Source organism: Belonocnema kinseyi, chromosome 6, assembly GCF_010883055.1.
Source record: "Belonocnema kinseyi isolate 2016_QV_RU_SX_M_011 chromosome 6, B_treatae_v1, whole genome shotgun sequence".
In the NCBI taxonomy this organism is placed as follows: Eukaryota; Metazoa; Arthropoda; class Insecta; order Hymenoptera; family Cynipidae; genus Belonocnema; species Belonocnema kinseyi.
The window spans coordinates 8,125,101-8,134,312 of record NC_046662.1 but is presented as its reverse complement, the minus strand read 5'-3'; the positions used below and the strand labels follow the sequence as shown (position 1 = coordinate 8,134,312).

Here is a 9,212-nt window from a genome sequence, read left to right as displayed (position 1 = left end):
TTTATTTACAAAAAAAGTTCTTAGGTTCAAAAAAACATTCAGTGAACTGAAAAACTGTCGTCGGTAATATAGGTATTTAGCTGTGTCACATGCCCTTAATGGTGAATACACTGCCGTGCAAAAGTTTTAGGCCATCTCTTTTTTTATGAGTGAATAAATTCTCTTGATCTTAATTATACCTATTTTGCTGAAAATTTTAGATTAATTAAATTTAAATTAATTATATTAATTTTCTACCAGGAAATACGAACTTTCAACAGTTTAGTTTTCAAAAATAAATTTTTTATTTAGAATATCAATTTTCAACTACAAATGGAAGAATTATTTTAAATTTACATTAAATTCTTTAGATTTTACTCCCACATTTTTTAGATAAAAAAAAATTTCAACCGAAAAAGATTCATTTTCAAACAGTTGCATTTTTTTCCAAAAAGGAATAATTTTCAACCAAAAAAACAAACTTTTCCACCAAAAAAGACTAATTTTCAACAAAATAGTTACAATTTTCAATAAAAAAGATCAATTTTAATTTAAAATAAGAATTTTTAATAAACAATGGAATAGTTACAATTTTAGTGAAAAAATTAATTTTCAATAAAAAAAAACAATTTTTAACCAAATAGTTGAATTATGAAATTTAAAAAAAAATTTCAAACGAAAAATAATTATTTTCAACAAAAAGCATGTATTTTCGACAAAATAGTTAAAATTTCAAATAAAAGAAATATTTTCAATTAAAAATATACAAATATACATTTTCAACCCAAAATGGAATACTTACATTTTTAGTTAAAAAAATTATTTCTCAACAACAAACAGTAGCATTTTCAACCAAAAAGATTAATTTTCTACCAAAAAAATAATTTCCAATAAAATACGTGAATTTCCAACAAAGTAGTTTAATATTTAAATAGAAAAAATAATTCTTCTATTAAGAATATAAAATTTTAAACAGAAATTTTATTTTACTGCCACAAAAGAAGAATCTTTAATCAAATAAATGAATTTGCGACCAAGCAGTTAAATTTTCAAATAAAAAAGAGCAATTTTAGGTTATCTCTTTTTCTATGACTGAATAAATTCTCTTAATTTTAATTATACAAGAGGTAAAAAAAATTTCGGGTTGAAAATGAATTTTTGTTGTTGAAAATTGATCTTCTTTTTTGAAAATTTGACCATTTCGCTGAAAATTTTATGTTGAAAATGGATATTTTTAATTGAAAATTGACCTTTCTTATTTGAAAATTTTACTACTTTGTCGCAAATTCGTGTATTTTGTTGAAGATTCTTCTTTTGTGGTGGAAAAATAATATTTTTGGTTGAAAATTGATATTCTTCATTGAAGAATTATTTGTTCTATTTGAATATTTAACTACTTTGTTGGAAATTCTTGTATTTTATTGGAAATCATTTTTGGGTAGGAAATTGATATTATTAATCGTAAAATCCATTTTTTTTCTTTAAGTTTAACCATTTTGTTGCAAACCATAATATTTGGTTGCAAATTCGTCTTTTTGGGTTGAAAATGTATATTTTTAATTGAAAACAATTTTTTTATTTTAAATTTGAACTATTTTGTCGAAAATACATGTTTTTGTTGTAAATCATTATTTTTCGTTTGAAAATTGATTTTTATAAATTTCATAATTCAATTATTTGGTTAACAATTCCTCTATTTTTGGTTGAGAATTCAGTTTTTTCATTAAAACTGTGACTATTCCATTGCTGGTTAAAAATTGATGTTTTAAATTAAAATTGATCTTTTTAATTTGAAATCGTGACTATTTTGTTGAAAATTAGTCTTATCTCGTAGAATATTAGTATTTTTGGTTGCAAATTTATCCTTTTTGGTTAAACATGAAACTGGTTGAAAATTCATCTTTTTTTGTTGAAAATTATTTTTTTATCTAAAAATGTGGGTGTAAAATTTAAAGAATGTAATGTAAATGTAAAATAACTATTCCATTTCTGTTTTAAAATTGATACTTTAAATTAAAAATGGATTTTTTTCTTGTTGAAAACTAAACACTTTGTTGAAAATCCGCATTTTCTGGTAGAAATTTTTTTTTTTTTTTTTTTTGATAATTCATCCTTTTTGGGTAAAAATGCAAGTGTTTTATTGAAAATTAATATTTTTGCTCTGAAATTAATTTTTGTCAACTAAAAATGTACCTGTTCCATTTTTGACTTACAAGTTTAACTACATGATTATATGTTTCATATATTTTACAAAAATATTTTTGTTATCAAAAATAATATTGCAATTTTTCCAAATTTTCTGCTACAACTTCAAGTTCTTGCAATTCTAAAAGAAAATTTTTACGATTTATACTCATAAGCTGTTTTGATACGGTGAAAAAAGCTTCAAAATGAGCCCAAGAACATTAAAAAATGTTGAATATTTCGGAAGTTATTGAAAATTAAGAAAAACCTTGAAATTTACACTATTTTTGCAATATCTACTTAAAAACTAGACAAATTGGCTTCACTCTGGGCTTATAATAATTAATTAAAATTAAGAGAATTTATTTAGTCATAAAAAACTTTTGCACGGCAGTGTAGTTAAGTTTTTAATTAAAGAGATGGTTGTCTAAATAAAATTATGAATGTTTAAAAAAACGAATTTTCAACTAGAGATCAACATTGAACCAAATACATATTTATTTATTATTGTATTATTGTATATTTTCAGTTGAACAAAATAAATTCCCAAACAAAAAGATTATTTTTCAATAAAACAGTTGCTTTTTTACCCAAAAAGGATGAATTATCAACAACAAAAAATTTCTACCAGAAAATATGCATTTTCAACAAAGAGATTAGTTTGCAAGAAAAAAAATCAATTTTTAATTTAAAGTATTAATTTTCAAATACAAATGGAATAGTTATTTTACATTTACATTACATTGTTTAAATTTTACACATACATTTTTAGATAAAAAAATAATTTTCAACCAAAAAAGATGAATTTTTAACCAGTTTCATTTGCAAACCAAAAATATTAATATTCTACCAGAAAAGACTAATTTTCAATAAAATAGTTACATTTCAAATAAAAAATATCGATTTTAATTAAAAATATCAATTTTTAACCAACAATGGAATAGTTGCAGTTTTAGTGAAAAAACCGAACTCTCAACCAAAAATAGAGAAATTTTTAACCAAATAATTGAATAATTAAATTTAAAGAAAACCAATTTTCAAAGTAGTTAAATATTCAAATAGAAAATATAATTTTTTGAATGAATTTGCGACAAACTAGTTAAATTTTCAAATAAGAGAGATCAATTTTCAATTAAAAATATCCATTTTCAACCTAAAATTTTCAGCAACATAGTCAAACTTTCAAATAGGATCAATTTTTAATTAAAATATCAATTTTCAACAACAAAAATTCATTTTCAAGCAGAAAGATTAGTTCTCTACAAAAAAAAAGGAATAGTAACATTTTTAGTAAAAAAATGAATTCTTTAAAACAAAAAAGACGAATTTTTAATGAATACTATAATTTTAACAAAATGGTTAAATATTCAATTAAAAATAACAATTTTTAACCAAACAGTTACATTTTCAAACAAAAATATTTATTTCCTACAAAAAAAAGAAAAAGTTTTTAATTAAAAAAATTCATTTTCAATAAAAAATATCAATTTTCAATGAAAAACATGATTTTTTAACAAAGTAGTTAAATTAAAAAAACAAAGAGAGGTCAATTTTCATGCAAACAGTTGCATTTATAACCAAAAAGGACGAATTTTCTAGTTTAAAAAATGATTTTTTAATTCAAATATCAATTTTCAACAAAACTTATGAATTTTTAACAAGATGGTTTAATTTAAAAAAAAGAAAGATCAATTTTCAATTAACAATATAAATTTTCAAGCAAAAAAATGATTCCTTTTCAATCAAACAGGTGCGTTTTCAATCAACAAGGTTAATCTTCTACAAAAAAAGGAATAGTTGAAAAAATCAATTTTCAATTAAAAATATCAATTTTTAACAATAAATGGAATAAGTAGAGTTTAACCAAATACTTGAATTGCTAAATTAAAAAAAAATCAATTTACCACCAAAAAATAATTCTTTTTAGCCAAATAAGTTGCCTTTGTAACCAAAAAGATTAATTTTCTACCAAAAAATATCAATTTTTAACCAAAAAAGATTCATTTCCAACTAAAAAGATTAAATTTTTACCAAAAAAAAAAAAAATTTTCAATAAAATACGATAATTTTCAACAAAATGGTTAAATTTTATAAGGTAAAAGATCAATTTTTAACCAGAAAAGATTCATTTTCAACTAAACATTAGCATTTTCAACCAAAAATTATTTCCAATACAGTAGATGAATTTTCAACAAAGTAGTTAAATGTTCAAATAAAAACATTCTTTAATTAAAAATATCAATTTTCAACCAGAAAAGATACATTTTCAACTAAACATTAGCATTTTCAACTAAAAATATTAAGTTTGTACCAAGAAATAAGAATTATCGACAAAATACATGAATTTTCAATTTAAAAAAGATCAACTTTCATCAAAAAATAAACTATTTACACTTTTAGTTTAAAAATTAATTCTTAGCCAAAAAGAAAACATATTTTCAAAAAATTATTTAGTTACATTTTCAATCAGAGATAAATTTTCAATTAATTTTCAACAGCCTTAGTGTCAAAAACGAATTTTCATGCAGAAAAAATATTGGAAATCATACCTGTGTACTTTGATACATTTGTTAGAAGCTTGTTGAGATTCAGTGAAAATAAAGGTCAATTTAAATTAGCTTTGTCGGCAAATAAAATCAGGAAAAATTAAAACAATCAAACAATTATGACTAAATCGTGCGCCGATTCAAAAGTCAAATATTAAAGTGCACTAACTCAAGAAAGAAAGTCCTCGGTTTATAATATATTTTACAAAAATATTTAGAAGCACATCCAAAGTATCTTCATGAAGAACGACTGATAATTACATGTAGATATATATACGTTTAATTGGGATTGTCAAGGGCGTTTTTGGTAATTATTTACCTTGGCTCACGATGTATTATTATAATTCGTGGGAATTTCCGGGAACTGTCAGATCCTCAATGTCACGGGCTTCCATTTTTAATTGATCTTCTTGACTTTTCTTCTTGATAAATCATATAAATTACACGCAAACTCAAACTCTATCCGATTCGATTTGACAGAAAAAGTAATATTCATATCATAGCAGATGTATAGGGACCTGCTAGTTAGTAACTAGAGTTGTAAAAATACTACTAGTCATATAGAAACTTTTATTGGCGAACATTGGTGTTACTGGTCAGCCGCGAAATTCAAAGTTTTCAAGCAGAGATCCCAGTTTCAATGATTAGGTATCTCAGCTTAGGTGGGAGATATCCAAAATGTCTGTACACTGAGGGGCAAATAATACTAAGCTAAATGTCCCAATTTGGGCGAATGTAAGGATTTTTTTGGCGTATTTTCCTTGTAAAAGTATTTTAAATCGTATGATTCGATAAAAGTTTCTAATACTGCACAGTTTGAACATTTTTCATTAATACTTTGTCTGCTTATCGATATAAAATAACCATTTTTACTGAATAATAAAGAATATTTCATGCTTCACCGATGAACCTATTTGGCCGATTAAATTTTTCCTCTGACCCAGTTTGGACGAATCAAGTGTCCAAATTTGGGCGAATGACGCTATGTTATATTTCATACAGTAGACGGATATAGTCATTGATAAAAACTGACTCCCAATTTAATTTGCCACTAGGAATTTCACCATTTTCACGTAAAAATCTATACGCGTAATAAATCACGTAATTAATAGAAAAAGAATATTTTTCTCGTTTGCATTTTAAATTTGCTATCTCATTGTCGTTGTAATCGTTTCCCGTACATTTTTATCAATTAATCAATACAAATGTATAACAAAAACAGGCATCATAACAGGAGAAAGCTTTCAGAATTGAAATAGTGTGCTTGTTATCTTTAAAAAACTCCTAATTTTTATGCAGCCGTGCTGTTTGTAAAGACTCGCACAAATTCCTCCAGCCGTTTTTTTCCGTCCGTATTAAGGCGGAAGGAAATATCCGAATTATCAATTAGTTTTTATTAATATTGAAGAACACATTCGTCAAGCTTAGGATTAATACTTACTTTTCAATCAAAACATTCGCGCCACACAAATTTCGGAGCACTGTTATAACGAAAAACTACGCAGCCTGTCATCTTGCGAACTAACAAGCCGAGAATAATGTTATGCTCGATCTGCCACGGATGGCGACACGCGTTACTATATAACTTTTAAAGAACACGAATACGGAATAAAATGACTATAAATCCTATATCAAAAATATCTTAAATCAATTCTAGAATGTGAATAAACTATTACTAGTGTCGTACACTTCAAGATTACCTCGGATTTACCTACAGTATGTGAGCATTCTTACAAACTGAGTCACTCGCCCAAAATGGGACATTTACCTTAAATGCATGTGAAAAAACTTTATTTACAATGACGTGGAAAACATTATTTTTTACCATTAGTGTATGCAGAATTACCATCGACATATAGTACTGGACGCTGGATACGGCTGTCGGAAGTGGACCAGGGAATAGAAACAGAGAACAAATCGAGAAAGTAGACATGTCCTTTTCTTAAAATGATGATTGGTGATTGATCAGTTGATCTTTTTCTAATGAAAGCAAATAGAAGATGAATAGAACCAATTACTATTCTTAGAAGACAGGACCACTTTCTCGATTTGTGCTCTCTTTCTATTCGTAATATATGAAAATACAATTTTTTTCTGAATAAGTAATACAAGTTTTTTACTTTATTTATGAACCAAAGTAAAAGTGCAGAAGTCATTTAGTTTAAAAAGAAAAAAAATTAAAATATTTAAAGTAATGGTCATTTATACTAGAAATACTATATTTTTTCGGTTAAAAATTTAACAATTTTGTTGATGAAAAAAAAGTATTTCGAACAATTGGAAGTCAAAAAAATTCCGAAAAAAGAAATTTCTAATAGACCAGGAGAAAATCCATTGAAAAGAAAAAAGGTTGGTGCGTACATGAGGTGTTGTTTTGGAAAGTGCAAAAGTGACAGACGTCTAAGTCCTACTTGGAATGTACTTATTATTTTATTATATTTCTAAAAACCTGTTTAATATATCGAAAGGGTGGCATTCCCGATGGTTCACTTAAAAAGCATATTAAAAATTGCGCCAAATGCAGTAAAAGTAATATGTGTGTGAGGTAATATGCGCGGAGAGACGAGTATTTTTCAAGTATATGAAGGATGTAAACAAGGATACTTACATTTGCTTATTGCATTCTATTAATTTTAACTTATTTTCATTAAAAATAGTTTATGAAGGTTTAATCATATGTTTAAAGTTCTTTAAATACTAAAGTTCTCTCATAGAAATAGTTCAATATTGACAATTAAAATCTGCATGTACCTTCTTTAATTGCGTGCATGAGATTAAAATTGTCTTTCCAAAGGAAGTATTTTTCTATTATTTATACTCGAACTGCAGTTTATTGAAAAAAAAGTTATGACATTAATTACAGTTTTTCAACTCAACACGTTTTTTTATCAAAAATGTTCAAATTCAACCCCTATGGGTTATTTATTCTTTCAAGTCTTCCAAACCTGCATTTTAAAATTCTTTCATTGCAAATTCACGCTTGAAAATAAATTATTATATAATATTATATAATAATAATAATAAACACTTCTAAAAATTCTTAATTGAGCTTATTGTAAATTATCGTGTGATACGACATTCGTAATATTTTAAGTGATTAGATGTATTTTTTTCCTAAAAATTTGTAAAATTCCCAGTCAAAAAATGAATTTGCTGACATATTTCTCGTCAGTTACGAAGAATTCCTACCTTTCCTGTCAAGCGGTCACCTTGATTTAAAAAGCACTATATAAAAATATGAATAAAAAAATATTTTCACTTCTTTCAGTTTCACATATTTACTACAAACAATTTTTTCACCATTTTCTATTCATATTTCTTTTATTGTACGAATTTTCAGACACAAATGTTCAAACTAAAAAAATTGCATTTGCATTTATTTCAGTAATTTGAAAGCTAGGTGAATTTCAACACTATGTTGAAACCTTACACTATACGCAGTGTAAACATAACCTGCATTCCACATACCGGTCAATAAGTTGCTGCTGTTTTCTTTTAGTACATCGTTTTCTGCATTTTGAACTTCATTTTAACTGAAAAATCGTATTTTTTTCACCTTTTTATGCAATAGTTCAGCACCTGGCTCATCATTTTCATTCACTTTTACATTAAAATTAGGTACGAGTGTACATTTTACCAAAAATATGACCAAAATTTGTAAATGCCCGCTAAGTGCCATGGCGGCGCCTAAGCTTCCGCTCTTGAATGAAAGGACTATTGAAATAAGGGGTGTCGTCTATAATAAAAAAAGAATTGGTACGAATGTAATAAGAAAATATATTTCTCACAGTGGATGTATGAAATAGTGCATACAATATTGTAATACTTTTCTGGTATTTCATACTGATACGGAATATCAACACAATCTATCAATCTAGAGTACTGCTGCTATTAGTAGTTTCGCAATTCTGAATTGCATTAACGAGTTTTGCATTGAGGATTGCTTTTTCTTGAATCTTTTGTAAATTCATGTCCACCTCTTGTAAGAGCTTCTGAATTTCTTGCATATCCTGTGAAACAAAAGCATTAAAACATTATTATTTTATTTATTAGCGTATGTGCAATGTGAGAAAACGCATCGACCTTCATATTTATGTATATACATATATACACACAAATATATATATAATATGCAGATAACTTAATATTGACATAACCTAACCATTTTTATACTCTGATAACAACTCAGTGTTCTTCCTTCATTATTTTTGAAGGAAGCTTCTGGAAATGATGCTGACTGCGACATTCTGATTTCAAAGGACAAACGAGCAGTTGATTGACAAATAATATAGAAAGACAATAATATGGTGATACGTAAACACAACGAACGAAATGACACTGTACTATCAGTGATCCCAGATCTGAAACGAGACGTGGTCTAATACTATGACACGTCTATGGCCGTGTGAATATGGTAGGAGACGATATAAATGCCTGGGTTGCGCGCGCCACCCATTTCTCCTCTTCTGAATTTGAAAACTCGAAGGTGCACGATTGCCGGTC

At 26.2% G+C, this 9,212-nt stretch overlaps 1 protein-coding gene across 3 annotated transcripts in view; it reads right to left on the bottom strand.

The window, feature by feature from the left end:
* The window catches only part of LOC117175000 (E3 ubiquitin-protein ligase HECW2-like), a 45,701-nt gene extending 40,530 nt beyond the window's left edge, over positions 1 to 5,171 (bottom strand). The window contains exon 1 of one of the 3 annotated variants that reach the window (XM_033364491.1): positions 5,029 to 5,171. The gene's annotated coding sequence lies outside the window, so the exon portion shown is untranslated. Of the gene's footprint in view, positions 1 to 4,712; positions 4,927 to 5,028 lie in introns of those variants that run through there. The other 2 variants (XM_033364490.1, XM_033364492.1) reach the window with 2 other exon arrangements.
* Positions 5,172 to 9,212: the final 4,041 nt, after the last annotated feature.